This window comes from Ambystoma mexicanum, chromosome 14, assembly GCF_040938575.1.
Source record: "Ambystoma mexicanum isolate Mex_15411 chromosome 14, UKY_AmexF1_1, whole genome shotgun sequence".
In the NCBI taxonomy this organism is placed as follows: domain Eukaryota; kingdom Metazoa; phylum Chordata; class Amphibia; order Caudata; family Ambystomatidae; genus Ambystoma; species Ambystoma mexicanum.
The window spans coordinates 518,560,557-518,578,935 of record NC_090940.1 but is presented as its reverse complement, the minus strand read 5'-3'; the positions used below and the strand labels follow the sequence as shown (position 1 = coordinate 518,578,935).

General features: G+C 47.1%; 1 protein-coding gene across 1 annotated transcript in view; it reads left to right on the top strand.

Annotated features, from left to right (window-relative positions):
• Positions 1–18,379, top strand: part of DYNC1H1 (dynein cytoplasmic 1 heavy chain 1) — a 2,031,190-nt gene that overhangs the window by 1,193,769 nt on the left and 819,042 nt on the right. The window lies entirely within an intron of this gene.

Sequence of the window (18,379 nt, the reverse complement as noted above, 5' to 3'; positions counted from 1 at the left end):
ATTCCGAGTCTGGCGGTAACCCTGCCGGTCTCGGAATGATTTACCAGCGCCTGACTTCCCGGTGACACCGAGGGATTCCAACCCCAGCGGTCTGGGAAGGTAGGCGCCTGGAAAATTGTAAGTCCCCATTCCCATAGGACCACGGAAGCACTGGCACCCTTCCTAACGGTGCCGGTGCTTCAGTGAAAGTCTGCCTACCATGGCCGCTGTGCCCGGCAGGGTCAGACCTGTCGGGCACAGCGGCTCCGACATGCAGACTTGTACTTTTCCGGACCGGCAACATTGTAATGAGGCCCTGTGTCTCTGTGAATTTCTTGTATGGTTACAATTGCACACACCACCTTACAGTGTAGTGGAGTTAGGATACTTTGTATCCTTATTTCTGATGCTTGTTAATCTGCTTAGTTTCAAATGCTGTACATATGGTCCTGCGACATCCAGTGGTAACCGCAGAGTATTGCATCTTGTCTTTCGGGGACCGAAAGGGGACGTCGGCGTAGGTGTGTCTGTAACACTATCCCTATCGTGACGTGTAGTGTACCCAAAATCCCTCACATGCCGAGGTCCCTCAGATTGTTTTCTTTCAACCCAGATAACTGGTCGCCCCATTGCGGAGCTCTTCATAAGAGACATTGTTTATCCTTGTTTACCAACTTTGTCGGTTTATTTCCGTAAAGTCACTTTGGCTGTGCTTCAAGATACTATGACGAAGACTGTGGGAACTTTTGACGGCAGTGGACCTCAACACCTAAGATTCGGCGGCAGAATCATCCACGTGGCCGGGCCCTCTGGCTGGCCTCCACAGTAGGGAGAGTGGGGTCGAGGTGGTCATATCTTTCGCTATGTCTCTCCTCTTTCCCCCTCTATACCCTATAGGTCTGGTCATCTCTTTAATTACCTTTCACTATGGAAGGACCACCATTTAGGTTTTGCGCCTCTTGCAGAGTCAGATACCCGTGGAAGTACAAGCGCGATAAGTGCAATAATTGTCTACCCCTTGATCATGACGAAGGACTGTGCGCGGCTTGTAGACTCCTTCGACCCAAAACTCTTAAGGAGCGCCGCATTAAGCGGTGGGTTGCCTACGGCATGTCGCGGGCTGGATCTTCTTCCCCCACCGCCGCTCCTGCTGAAAGTGACGGGGGCACCAGTGATGACCCAGCATCCGTACTGGATGCCATTGACCTTACAACGGACCCTCCTAGGTCCGCCACGCCCGTCCCGGCCCTTCCAGGCCTGATGCAAGTAATGCTACAGGGACAACACCCCGCGACGGGGGCATACATAAAACCCTCACTAAGCACACAATCCCTCCCCAATTTCGACGGGTTCGTCAAAACTGGTGAAAGGGCCAACGGGACCGCCGAAAATTTCTACTGTTTCCTCTGACCTTGCAGATCCAACAGCCTTCCCCGTATCCGCAGCAGCGTATTGCGACTGGGCCTTCAAAAATTACGGGCGCTACTTCAAAATCACATTTGGCCGGCGAAGCGTGCTCATCCGACGCCCCCTAAGGCCCCGGTAGGACAACAATCTACGGTTGGGCCTTCTAGTCAATCGGTAGGTGACAAATCTACCGCTAGGCCGCCTTTTCTACCTCTAGGCCTCCTTCTACCGCTAGGCCTACGGCACCCCCTGATTCGCCGGACATCGACAAAAGTATCGTGAGGATCACTTCGGCAGTGGGGTTGATGCCTAAGGAAACGCCGAAACGCAAGGAGCGTGCCGCGGACACGTCTGAAGACAGGCCACAGCTTCCCGATGCTCGCGAAGACTATGAGGATAGTCAGGAGCCTTTATCTAGCGCCATTCTAGCGCTATTGCTAATTCCTTTCAGCGCCAAAGGCAAGAAAATTAAGATTTTCCACCTTTTACAACTTGGTTCATCTAAATGGACCAGGGAAAAATGTGAAGGGTGCATGGACCACCTGAAAGGATTGTTGCTCTCAGAGCACCCTACACCCAAGAGACCTTGTGAGGATCCTCTTCCTATGTCAACCTTAAGATTTCCGGGAAATGTAGAACCTTCACAGGACCATTTCATTTCTACTCACCCTGAGGACCAAATTCAAATGGACACATACCTAGATATCTATGGTGAGGAACAAGAGAATACCTTCCTACAAGACTATACTGCAGATGACCAGGTGGATGCCACGGACAACTGGGAGGACACTCATCAATTTGATACAGAGCCATGGGCAATCTCTACTCACAATCATGACACAGATGTTCAATGTGTGGACTCCCCTCCTTCCACCCCGGCCTGCCAATAGACTATCAGATGGCCTTTAATGCAATCTTAAGGAAGGGAGCTGATCACTTTCAGATCGCCTCCCAAGAAGTCATACCTGAACAAGATTTTGTGGAGGACGTTCTTAAAGAAAACCCCACCTCCAGTCAAGCCATCCGTCTCCTTAATTACATTAAGAGAAGACTAGCTCCTTCTCTTGTCACACCAGACCAGACAAGGCAGTCAATCCAAGGGTGGAGAAATTATTTCAGCCATAACCTACGGACCCTCAATATATTAAAGGCTACGCCACCCCCGATTCCCTAATGGTCACCACCACCCGGAAACGTGCGGGAGTACCCTTTGCTACGGGGGAAGCACCTCCCGATAAAGAGTCTGAAAGGTTATATGCCTTGGGTAAACATGTTACCACAGCAGCTGCCTTTACCACATGCATAGCTAACCACACCAATTTGCTTACCAGTTATGCTGATGCGAAATGGAACCTTATACAAGAAGGTCTCCAAGATGTGCCTGAACCCGCAAAATCCAAATTACTCGCCTTCGTGGCTGAGGGCAGGCAAGTCAATCAGAATGTTTTAAAGAACACTCTGGATACTGCGGGGACTGCAGGAAGATCCATGGCGCCTGGCACTCTGCTTAAACGGCACGCTTGGCCCCGAAACTCGGGCTTCAAGCCGGAAACCCAAGTTGCTCTTATAAACAAACCTATCGAAGAATCAAATCGCTTTGGTAAAGCAGTCGACGATGCTTTGGAGACTGCCAAAAAAGAGCATGAGGCTCTTAAGTTCCTGCAACAGTCCCGCCGGTCCTTTCGAGGCCAATCCCATTCTGCCCAAAACATCTACAACACAGGAAACTGGAACTCAAACCAAGCATCCAGCACCCCCACCAACTATCCACCTAGGGGTCAGCGACGCAGGAAAAGCAGAGGCAGAGACCCCAACTCCAGGGGTACTGCAGCCTCTGGTCAGAAAAAAACCTACAGATGCAGATCCTCCCATGTCACACCGGTCGGGAGGAGCTTAACATCTTTCCTTTTGGCATGGGAGGGGATTACTTCAGACCAGTGGTTTCTAAAGAACCTAAGAATCTAAGTAACCCACGGTTACTGCATGGAATTCGCCCGACCTCCACTGTCCAGACCTCCCAAGACACCTGACGCCAGATCATTTGAGAATCTTGAAGCAAGAGGTGGAAGCACTTCTGGAAAAGTGCATAGAAGCCGTCCCTATTCTTCAGGTAAACAATGTATTCATTGTTCTTCCTTGTACCCAAAAAGGACCTCACCATGCGCCCTGTACTAGATTTGCGCCCAGCGAACAAATTTGTCAAACCTCAAAAGTTTTGTATGGTAAATTTGCAGGAAGTAATTCCACTGTTGGAACAGGGGGATTACATGACAACATTGGACATGAAAGATGCAGACTTTCATATTTCTATGTTGTCGGCGCCAAGGGTGTTTACAAAAGTCCTGGCAGTGGCAGCAACACACCTGTGCAGACTATCTATCCCTGTCTACCCTACCTCGACGACTGACTCATAACACGTGACACTTACGAGACATGCCTAAGAAATATACAGAAGACAATAGACCTCCTCTTCAGTCTAGGATTCTCCATCAACGAGAAGAAATCCAGCTTAGACCCCAGTCAAGCCAAACAATTCTTAGGTGCTCTGATTCAGACAAAGGAGGGTCTAGTCTTCCCCTCCAACGAGAAGGCTCAGAACATGCTTTCTCAGATCTCTAAATATATAGCCAGTCGGGAAGTGACGGTTCGCAAGGTAATGCGCTTGCTAGGTATGATGGCGTCATGCATTTATTTAGTTCCCCATGCGCGGCTGTGCATGCATCCCATCCAAGAGTGGCTCAACAGCCAGAGGTGTCAGGCCAGCGGACAATGGGAAGATCTGGTAGTTGTCTCGCCAGCCCTCGTTCTCTCTCTGCAGTGGTGGCCGAGGGAAAACCTCTTGAAGGGGAAGACCTTCACCACCCCCGCAGGGGAAGCCACTCTCACGACAGTCACATCTCTCACGGGGTTGGTTGCTCACCTACTTCAGACAGCGCATGGAGTGTGGTTCCCACAAGTAGCATCCAACCACATAAATCTGTTAGAGCTAGTATCAGTGTTCAAGGCACTAAAAGCCTTTCAGACTCAACTACAAGGGAAGACCGTACTGGTCCTGACATACAGCACCACAGCCATGTACTACCTAAACAAACCAGAGGGCACACACTCTCCAGGGCTATTCAAGCTGTCCCAAAATATTTTAAAGTGGGCTCTCAAACACAAGATGTTTCTGTTGTCCCAACACGTTCCAGGGGAACTCAATCTGGCAGACATGCTCAGCAGAGATTTCCCACTGCCCTTAGAACACGAATGGTGTCAACACAAAGACATTGTCTTGAACGTTTTCGCAGAATGGGGCTTCCCAGAGATCGACCTTGTTAATGATTTCAATCGGGCACACACCCCGGTCTCGCCTAGCATGTAGCGTGCAATTAAACCCTTATTTATTTGTGTCTATAAGTTCAATATTCTGAATGATATACCACTCATATCACACCCTTCTCAAAATACCCCCTAGGTCACACTGGATCAGGATTCGGGCTAGTTTGTAAAGGTAAATATTTTTCTGATGTTTGTTAATCTGCTTGGAATCACATGCTGTGCATAGTCCGACATCCAGTGGTCACTGCGGAGTATTGCATTTTGTTTTTCGTAGTCGAAAAGGGGACGTCGACAAGGCGTGTCTGTAACACTATCCCAATAGTGACTTGCAGTGTACCCACAAGCCCTCACGCGTCAAGGTCCCTCAGATTGTTTTTTTCCGCCCAGATATTGGTCGCCTTTATGCGTAGCTCCTCGAGAGACATTGCAAAAACGTTATTCAACCTTTGGTCGTCCTTAACTTATATTATTAGTTACATCCCTCCTTCGGCGTCGTAGCTGCGAAGCTGTTCACCACAGATCAAGATCTCCCACGGCGGTGCCTTCTATGGAGGAGGTTGTTCGGCGTTTGCCGAACACGTGGCCTGACCTCGACAGCCAAATACAGTAGGGAGAGTGGGGTCGTGGGACATTTATTGTTTCTCTTTGAGAATGCCTTTCCCCTCCCTTTCCTTTGGGGTTGTTGTCACATGCAATCGTTTCCTCAGCTATGGAGAGGACACCCTTTAGGTTTTCCCGCGTTCCAAAGGCAAGTTTACCTGGAAAGACCAGCATAAACGGTGTAACCTTTGATTGCCTCTCGACCACAAGGAAGACGGCTGTGCGGCTTGTCAGCTCCTTAAGCCGAAGACTTTAAAAGACCGCAGGGTCAAAAAGTGGGCGGCCTATGCCATGTCTAGGTCTGATTCATCACCGCCTCCGAAAGTGACGAGGAATGTGACAACCTGACGTCCGTTTCGGAAGTCGTAGACCTCTCTAAGGAGCGTTCACGCTCCTCGTCGTCTGTCCCCGGCCCCGACAAGCTCGGCTCCCTCCCTGCTTATGGGGATGAACACCCCGGCGACAAGGACACACACAGAAAACACTCCCATAAACACACGACCCACGGTTCTTCCTCGTCGAAGACGAAGAGAGCATTAGCGCCAACAGAGACGCAGGTCCTACCGGCGGCCTCCTCGGACAGTAAGAGTCTTAAGCCCCCCTTGCAAACGCGACTAGCGGCTAGGCTACCCCCAGATAAGGGCACTATCACTAAACCGCCAGACGACGCGCACCGTCAGAGAGCGCCCGTCGGCGTAGAGCAAGCAACGCCTGTAACGTCGATGCTGGAGCTACCCTCGACAAACAGTTTAGTTGTCGAGAGCCTGGTGTGGATTATTTCCACCGAGAGCCAGAGACGGACGGCGAAACAAAAGTCGATCACCGCTCATAAGGCCCGGGAGACGCCGAAAAGTTCAGAAGGAAGGCAGGAACCGCCCCCTCCGTCGAGAGAGACCCCTAGCCTACCAGAAGGCTTTTTAGAAGGCGAGGGGAACCTTTCTTCAACGTTATGGGATAGGTCGAAGCGTTTTCTAACGGAAGTAACCCCTCCCCCCCTGTCAGCTCTGGGGTACCTCACGAGACCCTAGAGAGACTCCAGTTCTGTATGGACAAAATGGAGAGGTTTATGGAGACTCAGAACCTTCCAACACCTAAGAGATCGAGAGGAACCTCAGGAGGATCCCAGGGCCAAGTACCCTAGGCTGTTTGATCCCCCCAAGAGGATGTAGGTTTATATGACCTCACTGGTGAGGACCCCCACTTTCAGGAGAAGGATGAATTCTTAGGCAATGAAGGGGAACAAAACCTAGATGAGGAAGATTTTGAAGACAACCCGGATATGGGTGATGGGGGCTTCGGAGAAGACCCAGAAGAAGGCGCTTCACAGCCCTGGCAGTCCCCATCAGCGTTTTCAGACCCTGACGCCATAAACCTGTCCCCACCCAAAGACTCACCTATTAGGAATACGTTACCTATAGACGATCAACCTACCTTTAATGCACTACTACGCAAGGCAGCACCGCATTTCGAGATCGAGACCGGGGAAACTTCTCCTGACATCGACTTTGTAGAAAAGATCCTTAAGGAGAAACCCCCTGTCAGCCAAACCATTCCCCTTCTCGCCTCAGTAAAGAGACAAATGATTCCTTCACTATCCACTCCCGCGTTGATCAGAGGGGCAACCCGAGGATAGAGAAATTATTTAGTCCTTCTCCATCGGACCCGTTATACATCAGGGGCCACTCTGTACCAGACTCCTTTTTGGTGACAAATACTAGGAAGAGAGCAGGGGTCCCGCTGTCAACTAGCGAGGCACCACCAGGTAAAGAGGGTAAAAAATGGTATGCCCTAGGAAAGAGGATTACAGCATCAGCTGCCTTTTCCGCAAGAATTGCCAACAACTCCTCTCTGCTGTCAAGTTACGCAGATGTACAATGGAGCAAACTACGTAAGGACATTGAGGAGGTACCGGAACCCCTACGTACTCTGCTTCTAGCCACGGTGACTGAAGGGACCTTAGTCAACCAAAGCATCATTAAAAATACTCTGGATGCTGCAGAAACGGCTGGCCGTTCCCTAGTCAAAGGAATCCTCCTCAAAGGTCATGTATGGCTACGTAATTCAGTCTTTAAACCTGAAACACAAGCATCTCTAATTAACAAACCTATAGAAGATGCAAACCTCTTTGGTAAGGCGGTGGATGAGGCACTAGAGACCGCAAATAAGGAAATTGACACCATCAAAACCCTAGACCAAATTTCAAGGCCTCCCAACAAACGTGGTTATGGCAACAAAAGCTTTTTTCGAGGCCACCGCCTGCAGCAGCAACAGCAGCAATACTCTGCAGGTAACTGGTCCTCTAACCAAGGTACCAGTGGACAATACAACCAAAGAGGACTACGTCGTGGCAAGGGAAGAGGTCAGAGTCCCACCCCTAGAGGTTCCCAAGCCACCAACACCAAACAACTCAAAGATTCGGGTCCCCTCCCATGCATTGCCGGTCGGGGGCCGGTTAACATCCTTTCTTCCAGCATGGGGAGGGTATAACATCAGACCGCTGGGTACTATCAACCATAGTCCGCGGTTATTGTATAGAATTCAATAGTTCCCCTACGTACAGACCCCCAAGGGGACGACGCATGTCGCCACAACACCTTGCCATCCTTCTTCAAGAAGTAGACCAACTACTAGAAAAAGGGGCTACAGAGGTCGTGCCTCTATCACAGGTGACGGAAGGTATTTATTCAGTGTACTTCCTTGTACCTAAAAAGGACTTAACCATGCGCCCTGTACTAGATCTGCGCCAAGCGAACAAATTTGTCAAACCTCAAAAGTTTCATATGGTGACTCTACAGGAGGTAATCCCCCTGCTTTCACAGGGAGATTACATGACAACACTGGACATTTAAGATGCATACTTTCATATTTTAATGTTGCCAGCGCACTGGAAATACCTCAGGTTCATGATAGAGGGCAAACACTACCAGTTCAGAGTGCTACCCTTCGGCATAGCATCAGCGCCGAATGTGTTCACGAAGGTACTGGCAGTGGCAGCGGCCCACCTGTGCAGGTTGTCCATCCCAGTATACCCTTACCTCGACGATTGGATCATAACAGGGGATTCTTACGAAACATGCTTCTCAAATACCCAAAAGACTGTAGACCTTTTGTTTCAACTGGGCTTCTCCATCAACGAGAAGAAGTCCAGTTTAGACCCCAGCCAGATGAAACAATTCCTAGGGGCTCTAATTCGAACAAAGGACGGCGTCGTTTTCCCCTCCAACGAGAGGGTCCAAAACATGCTGTTTCAAATCCCTCAATATGTGGCCCGTTGAGAGGTGACGGTACACAAAGCAATGCGCTTACTAGGAATGATGGCGTCATGTATTTATTTGGTACCTCACTTGCGCATGCGCCCAATGCAAGAGTGGCTCAACAGCCAGTGGTGTCCGGCCAGCGGACAATGGGACGATCTAGTGGTGGTCTCGCAGGCCTTGGTTCTTTCGCTACGTTGGCGGTCGAAGGAAAACCTGGTAATAGGGAAACCATTCGCCACCCCTGCAGTGGAAGCTGTTAGGGAGAATTCTCTGTTTAGGCTGAATTTCCTAACCTATTGAGTCCCCCAGCAGCTTTGCTGGATTTTTGGGGTTTATTTTTTTCTCCTGCCAAGAGTGAGACTCTTTTACCCTCACTCTTGGGCATGATTTGAGTGTGTTTCTTTGAATCTAGATGTGTTTAATGGGCTATGGGGTCTTTTACTCCATAGGGCTTCATGTGTTTTTGTGATGTGTGTTACACAGCACCCTCAGTGCAGTGACACCGGGGTGTCATAGTGACCCCCCCAGTATAGACTCCATACCCTGGGACTGAATACTGTCTCCCAGGGCATGTAAAGTCACCATTAACTTTACTAGTCTTAAATTCTGAACAGAACCAGTACAAACCATCATATTGTGGACGTACTGGCTGGGGCAATTCGATTGCCCCAGGGTCTGTTAGTCGAGGGGGCACGTCTCCGTCCCCCCTGATCGAGTTTTGGCTGGTGGCAGTGGATACTACTTTTAATATTCAACCGCAAATATTTTCCTATGGGATTTCCCATTGTTTTAGGCTACTATCTTTATTTAATTATTTACGATAGCCTCGAACATACCGCCGGTTTATTTAATTAATATTAATTCTCCGGTTGGTATTTTTTGCCAAAACTTGATTCTAAAATGGCGTTTGTGTTCTCTTCTGTGACTCCAACCCAAGTCGAGCCCTTTGTTCCACTTTTTGGCGGGCTTCTCCACAGAAGCCCTCCAAAGTGGTGCCACTCTGTCTGGGGGACTTGGGAGGGGTGGAGGGAAATTTAGGCACCCTGGACTGAGTTGCCTATGCAACTCAAGTCGCACTCCATCCTGATTGGCCCAACACCACTTAGCATGTTTGAGTGACAGCTAGGCTGAGTGAATGGGGGTTTGCTGCATAAAAGCAGGGCTTTGCGGACTGGAACTTGAGAAGTCGCCACAGGACCGAAGAATCCGACGAGGGAGAAGCTGAGCCGACCTGCCACGACACCACCACCGGTGGAGCCCTGCTGGACTGCCTCACCACTTTTCCCAACGACAGAGGAGATCTCCCGCCGGAGAGTCTTCTTCCTTTGACTGGTGGGGATAACCAGTTTCAACGTCTTTTCGCTTTCCCGACGTATCTCGTGGCCGCCTTGCCCGTGCCAAGCACCCCGGCAACCGGGATACCACGTTTTACCACGACCGCGAAACAAAGGTACCACCTTTAACCGGAAGACTCTGCGGCTGGTTTCTTCCCTGGTAGTGCAACGACCTTCATCTTTCCTCCAAGTCGAGATCTTCTCTTCCCCTGGACGACGACGCAACTTGCACCCACTCCCAGGAACAACTGCCACCGCTGGAGGATCCTTCCCACTTAAGGCACCGTGTCCCGCCTGGCTTCCCTTGCTACCGACTGTACGGGGTAGATTTAGCTCCTGGGTTAGTCTGGGACACCCTGGCTAAACTTTATTAAAGCCTCTCTAAACCCTTTTTGAACCCTCTGCAAGACTTTCTAAGCATAGTGTAACTGTGTGATCTTGGGCGCATTTGTGCTCTGCTCTCTCTAAGAGTGGGCCCAGCCTTTGGACTTTGGCTCACCAGTGACTTTTTGCTCTTTGCCTTGCTAACCGTGTTCCTGAATCTTAGAGGAGTGTACCATTTCATATTCTGTCTTTTTCCCCTCCCTTTCTCACAAACTTATTGGAGTGCCATCTAGTTAAGCGCTCACCTCTGTATGAAAATAAGTGGTGTTTAACAGTGACTTCTCTGATAAGGAAAAAGGGGTGTATATATTACAATAGTAACTGTGTTTAGAATATTTTACAATAAGAGTGCTGGAGTGTTTCAACTGTGTGGTTTTAAATAAATAATTATATACTTTGATACCAAAGCTCTGGTCAGTTTTTGCTTGTATTATTGTACCTGAGTGCCTATTGTGTATACTCTGCATACTGCCTAACTCTTCTTGAGGGAAGTCTGACTGCTCAGCCACAGCTACCAGGTAAATCTGGGTGGTGCAGACTGCTACCAAGTGGGTTTACTGCCAACACCTGTAGTCTTAAATCTTTTGCAGTGGTCCCTAAGGGAACTGCACAGGTTTCTGCCTAACAGAAGCCACTCTAACCACAGATGCATCGCTCACAGGATGGGGGGCTCACCTAGCCCATCAGACTGCTCACTGAGTTTGGACTCCGAGCGTAGCATCCAAGCACATAAACTTACTGGAGCTACTAGCTGTGTTCAAGGCACTGAAAGCCTTCCAGGCATACCTGCAAGGGAAGACAGAGATGGTCCTCACGGACAGCACGACAGCCATGTACTACCTCAACAAGAAAGGGGGCACTCACTCTCCAGGACTGTCCAAGCTGTCCCAGAACATCTGGAAGTGGGCTCTCAAACACATGTTCCTACTGTCACAACATCTACCAGGGGACCTCAATCTGCTAGCAGACTAACTCAGCAGAGACTTCCCTCTGCCCTCAGAGTATGAATGGCAGTTACACGAAGACAGTCTTTGACATCTTCACACAATGGGGATTCCCAGAAATAGATATGTTCGCAACTCTAGAGAACTTCCAATGCCAAGATTACGCCTCCAGGTACCCTCAGAACCAATCCAAGGGGAACGGTCTATCGATAACATGGTCAGGGAAATTTGTTTATGCTTTTCCCCCCCCAACACCCCTTCTCAACAAGATAGTGCACAAGATGCACCAGGAACAAGTTACCATGATGCTAGTGGCCCCTATGTGGGCCCGGCAGCCATGGTTCGCTCACTTGATGATGATGTCCCTATCTCCTCCAGTGAAACTTCCCTGCCCGTACAACATGCTGTCACAATGACAAGGGCAGGACACTATATCCATGCCCTCATACTATGAATTTAGCAGCCTGGCTCCTGAGATCATAGAATTTGGACATTTACAACTCCCGCAGAGATTCATGGACAATCTCAGGGAGGCTAGAAAGCCTAACACTCGTCACTGTTATTCTAGCAAATGGAAAAGATTTGTTATCTGGTGTAGGGGAAGGAGCATCAACCCGGTTGACTGCTCTCCCACACAAATTGTTCTGTACCTGACTCACCTACTAGACTCAGGCTTGGTGTTTAACTCTATTAAAGTCCATTTAGCTGCACTTCTGCATACACCACTTCCCATCTTAGTGTCATGGTGGAAAGTCCCAGTTAACAAAGCCTTCATGGAAGGAGTGAAGAGGATCCACCCTCCCATAGCTAATCCCGCTCCTGGATGGGACCTAAATGTGGTACTAACCAGGCTCATGGGGTCTCCCCTTGAACCCATGCACAAAGCAACACTTAAAGACCTCACTCTTAACACTGCTTTTCTAATAGCTATCACCTCCATTAGGAGAGTAAGTGAACTACAAGCGCTCTCTGTACTAGACCCCTTTGTAACAGTTCGTAAGGATAAGGTGGTTCTACACACACATCCTTGGTTTGCACAAAAATGTATCTCTAAATTCCATGTCAACCAGTCTATAGAACTACCAACGTTCTTTCAAAATCCTTCAAACTTAGGTGAGAAGAGCCTGCATACACTGGATGTTCGCAGAGCTGTGATGTTTTATATGGAAAGAACTAGACCATTGAGAAAGACTAATCAGTTCTTTGTCTCGGTGGCAGCAGGAAGAGAAGGAGATGCAGTTTCAAAATCCACTATTTCTAGATGGATTGTACAATGCATCACTCTCTGTTACACCCTTGCTAAGAGAGAACTACCCTTCAAGCCAAGTGCACACTCCACTCGAGGCACCGGGGCTTCCATAGCTTTCATTGCAAATGTCCCTCTTGAGTCCATTTTCAAAGCGGCAACCTGGAGTTCTGTTCACACCTTTACAAAACACTACTGTTTAGATGCCCACTCTAGATCTGATTCCCAGCTGGGACAAGCATTATTAAGACATCTTTTTTCTACTGTTCCTTCTCACAACCCACCTCCAACTCCGGGTACTGCTCGCTAGTCTATGCACAGCATGTGATTCTAAGCAGATTAACAGACATCAGAAGACAATGCATTACTTACCGTAAAAGCATTTCTGATGGTTGTATTTGCTTAGATTCACATGCGCCCACCCTTCCTCCCCGCTCGGATGGAAGGAACATAGACTTTCTTCTATATCTCTCTTTTCTGTACTCACTCACGTCTAATAGGCTCCCTCAGGGCAGAAAAAATACAAACCAAGGGACCTCGACGCGTGAGGGATTGTGGGTACACTGCACGTCACTATAGGGATAGTGTTACAGACACGCCTTGTCGACGTCCCCTTTTCGACTACGAAAAACAAAATGCAACACTCCGCAGTGACCACTGGATGTCGGACTATGCACAGCATGTAAATCTAAGCAGATGCAACCATCAGAAATGCTTTTACGGTAAGTAATGCATTGTCATTTATTTATTTTATATTCAAATCACACATACATACATATATGTATGGGGCAGCAATCACCAAGCGGTGACAATACAATTCAAGAATGGGTAAAGCAATTGAATTCACTTATAGTAATGCAGAATAGAAAACACAGGAAAAAGAAGAGTTTTGGTTTGTGAACGGATAGCGTTCAGGTTAATATTTCCCCCTGCAAAGTACTTTAAGGCACAAATGAGCAATTCTACACAGATGTCAGTAATCAGCAGGTATTCAGGAATGAAAGAAAATGTCGAGTTTGAAAGCAATCTTCCCTCCCCAAACAAGAGAGAAAACCATTTTTGGAAATAGACACTCATAAAATGACATGTGAACATGGCTTTGTGTAATAATGCAAAATGAGCAAAAATGTTTAAATGGGGAAAAATTCTGAGGAAAGCAACACTAAAAAGGTCCTAACAAACATGAGCTGCAATATAAACAACAGTACACACTTTAGATCAGGATGGGATTTGAGAAACACTTTGAATGGGAAAAAAGACACGTATAAACTTTGGAAAACTGCAAATTCGCGGGAAAATTTCACTACGCGATATTTGAGAAAAATGGGTCAAATACACTGTTAAGTTGTTTGGTTGTGGGTGTAGCTAAGGGTCTTAGGTATCAGTGAGAGTTGAAATTTCGTTTCTATCTTTAAAATCGAATAGGTTATAGAGGTTTTAGTGAAAGGCGTTTTTGCAAAATAGGCGTGGAAATGACAGATTGGTTTGATTACACTATATTAATGACTATGAAAAAGAGAATGCCACACATGAATCTTCAGTTCCGTGGCCAGCGTAACCCTTCACGTGGTGGATACTCTATTTCTTTCTGGGATCTACTATAGTTACTCAAAATCACCAATGGTTTTGAAACACAGATAAAAGAAAAATCAGCGCAAGAATGGTTTTGACAATGCTAGGGTTCTGAAGTTGAAGATGGGATGGGTTGAGATGGGATAAGACGATGCAAATATACCATGGGTCACTGGTCTTCCTATTAATACTTACAGTTCCTTGTAATTAAAATTGGACCGTCATGGTTCTGGTCATGGATCGGGTCAGGTATACCGGCAGCAGGGCACTTCTGGAGGGATTGGATCAGCGGCGCACTTCTGGTCAATTTTGAACTGCACCTCAGACTGGATTTTGGATGGGCCCATCTGGTGACTGGACACGGCAGATTACAGGATGCAAGTTTCAGCGGGAAAGCCTTAATGGTCCAAGCCAAGCTGAATCTGAATTATTCTTTTAAGTTTTGGGATGGTTGAATTTGGGCCTAGCTCAAGAGTTCAGCAATGCTAAGACCTGGATTCTGCAAATAAATCTGGAGTCAGCTGCAAGGTGAAGAGTTCTGGATAAGATGAAGAAGCAATTAACAAGACGCTGTGCGGAAATCTGGATGTGTTCTGCAAGCAGTGTGTGCTATGTGGAGTGAAGCTCCTATATTTATACTATCAAATGACATCCCCAAGTTTATGGTGTGGGCAGAATTTCAAAAACACACCCCTATGGCTGTGAGTGGCCACAGGCTCTTGCCTTGTTTTGATTGGCGGTCTGAACAGAGCGGTCATCTTTATGATGGAATTTAGGAACTCTCACATTGATTTTGATCAAAACTTTACTTTTGCACAAATGTGCAATTCTAAAATTATGTCTCCTAATAATAAAATTGGACATAAACATTTCATATTTGATGGGCTATATTCCCCTTCAATTCCCATCTCAGTGAAGGCTTTCTTTCTCATTCTATAGAATTTTATCAATTTTAATCATAACAGTCTGGACTAATAATTTCAAATTCAGTACATCTCTGGGCGATTATCACTGGATCATGTACATACAATCTTAAGCTTGCAACATTAATAGTTCTGCTACTATGAGGATTTCCCTGTAACTTTGGTTCCTTAGGTGATGCATGTTTCATCAATGTCAATTTAGGCAAAAGCCTAAAATTAGTTTAACATCTACCAATTTTCAGAATTATCCTTCTTCCGGTTGCACATTTAAAGAGTTTCAAACTTAACCACAAATAAGGATTTAAACATCAAAGTTCTCCTTTGTAACTTCCCCTTCCCAGGCAGCAGCTGTCAGTCCTTTGATCAGGGAGGTGTGTCCCCTTCCTGGAGAGGGAAACTTCCCTGTAGCGATAGGTCAGGCAGCTTGCCATTGTTCTTGGTTCAGCCCCAGACGAATGCCTAATGAGGTCTCATTGTGCTCCTCGTTGTCAATATGTGGGAACCATTAAGGCTTCCTGTATCAAGGGAATGTCAAACTGAAATGTCAAACTTTCCCAGGCTGTTCACTGCCCTTTCAGAATTAAGCAGTTACTTAACTCCAATACTGGGTTGTTTTTCAAATTCACATTAAAGTCTTTTCTTTAACACACATAAAAATAAGCACTGTTAATAAGGGATTTAGACATTTAAAAGAATTAAGCCCTTCAGAAACATGCTTTAAATAGGCAAATTTTGGATTTTCTTCAGGAAAAAGAAGCCCTTTTAAACTTTGTTTGACAGCTAATTTTCTTATGCAGCTATTAGTCAGTGAGGCCTGGATTCCTCTGACTGCTTGGAGAATCTATGATTTCAGCACACTTTTTCTTTCAATAATTCACTGGGGAAATGACTGAATTTAGCCCCAACACAGCACTTTTAAGGTTGCCATTGATTAGGAAGCTGTATTTAAGGGCATTTTCGGATTTTAACCCACTTCTGTGGCGTTGATTCATGTGACAGGTTACAGCACCCACTGGCATTCTCCTGCAAGGAGTTCTTGTTTTGACATCAATTTTGCCTGTGTTTGGCAAGGTGATTCAGCCTTTTTGTGATTTATGAACCATGCAGTTTTGCAGATTTTGGCGCACACAGGTTTTAGCGCCTCAATTTTTGGCAGTTTTCTTTCCCCATTGGCAAAGGGGTGTAGTCGGACGCATTGGCATGGATGGAAATATCCTACAATCTGTTCGCTTCTCAGGAGAACACCCAATGCCAAGAGTACACCTCCAGGTATCCCCAGAACCTCTCCAAGGGGAACAGACTCTGGATAGCATGGTCAGGGAAATGTGTCTACGCCCCCCGCCCCCTCCGGCACCCCTTCTTTTCCGCGCATTCTAAACACATGCGCTCACAGTGATTCAACCCTTCATAAGAACTACATCCATTAGGCTTTGTTTACTTATCCATTACGTCCCGGCTGCTGCAACACGCATCATGAGATTTTCGTTTTCATGATACCAGATTTTTGGCCTTATAACAAGAACATTGCTATCCTGACTTATCCAGGATCCATCTCATGCTCTTAGTTGGTTGATCGGAAGAATCATCACCGCATGCTTCACCAACGCGGTCAGGCATCAAATCTCTCATTGCCCGATTAACTGTCCCATGATGTAGTGGTCACCTTTCGTAACAAGGGTCCACAGCTCACAGCAGGACCAAGCCGGAGGAGGTCCCCCTACTCAGTTTTTTTGGCTTCTCAGTGATTCAGAACCGAGAACTTGGAATGTAAAGCACCGGCAGGGTCGCCCCTACGGAGCCCTGATGAAGGCAGACGCAACTCCATGCAATTTCGCCGAAATGTGGCACGAGCTGGGAAGACCTGTTTTGGAAGGTTCCCAGCTGTACCAGTTTCTGTATTTTCAGTCTCTGCCACGTTGGCTTAAAAAAGATATCTAGCTTTTCCTAAGACCCTGGAACATTTACTGTCTTAATTAAGAATGAGGATATTCTTTTGAAATTTGGGTAGGTTTTTAGCCACTCCTGTTTCTATTTTTCAATTTGGATTTATTTACAACACCTACTGATCCACATGAATTTGTACACTGCCATACAATAATGAAATTGTTGAAATCCTTCTGTATGCTAATCGTACAGGTTGTTATGCCTATCATGTTGTATATATTATATTTCTCTCGTTATTTGATGTCATTTTTGTAATATTGTGGTCTTTTCACATGTATGTTGTATCTCACAGCATTGTTTTATAATCCATGCACTATATGTTAGTTTGTATGAAAAAATAAATGTTTGCTTTTGAATTTCTGCATATATTTCCTTGGACACAGTGAGCGGTCTGTACACTCACGTGACTCCTTGTTTGGATCTGCTACTTAGCAGACCAACCTGTTCTAGCGAATTAGTGGACCAGCCAAAATACCTGTATTGGTCCATATCTAATGTTTGCCTTCGAGCATCGTTCTAAAGCAAGAGTACTTCCATTTGTTTTCATGTAGTCGGACGCATTGGCATGGGTGGAAATATCCTACAATCTGTTCGCTTCTCAGGAGAACACCCAATGCCAAGAGTACGCCTCCAGGTATCCCCCGAGCCGCTCCAAGGGGAACGGACTCTGGATAGCATGGTCAGGGAAATGTGTCTACGTCCCCCCCCCCCCCCGCACCCTCCCGACACCCCTTCTCAACAAGATAGTGCACAAGATGCACCAGGAACCAGTTACCATGATATTGGTGGCCCCCATGGGGGCCCGCCAACCCTGGTTCATTCATCTGATGGAAATTTCCCTCTTCCCCTCTAGTAAAATTACCCTGCCTGTGCAACATGTTGTCTCAGGACAGGGGGAGGCCCTACACCCATGCCCACAAACTCTGAACTTAGCAGCCTGGCTCCTGAGGTCATAGTTTGGACACCTACAGCTCCCTCAGAGATGCATGGACATACTCGGGGATGCTCGGAAACCTAACACGCGCTATTGCTATTCCAGTAAATGGAAACGCTTTGTCATCTGGTGTAATACCAAGGGCGTCAATCCCATCGATTGCTCACCCACACACATTTTGCTGTACCTAACCCATTTGCTAGACTCAGGACTGGTCTTCATTTCCCTAAAGGTTCATCTTGCTGCTCTCTCAGCCTACACCACATCACAACAGAGTGTCATGGTGGAAAATACTTGTTATTAAGGCCTTTAAAAGAGAAACCATCCCCCCATTTCTCACCCAGCTCCTGGATGGGGATCCAAATGTGGTTTTAACCAGACTCATGGGATCTCCCTTTGAGCCAATGCATAAAGCAAGTCTAAAAGACCTTACTTACAAGACAGCCTTCCTAGTGGCTATCACTTCTATTAGAAAGGTTAGAGAACTACAGGCCCTTTATGTTCTAGATCCTTTTGTTACAGTCCACAGGGATA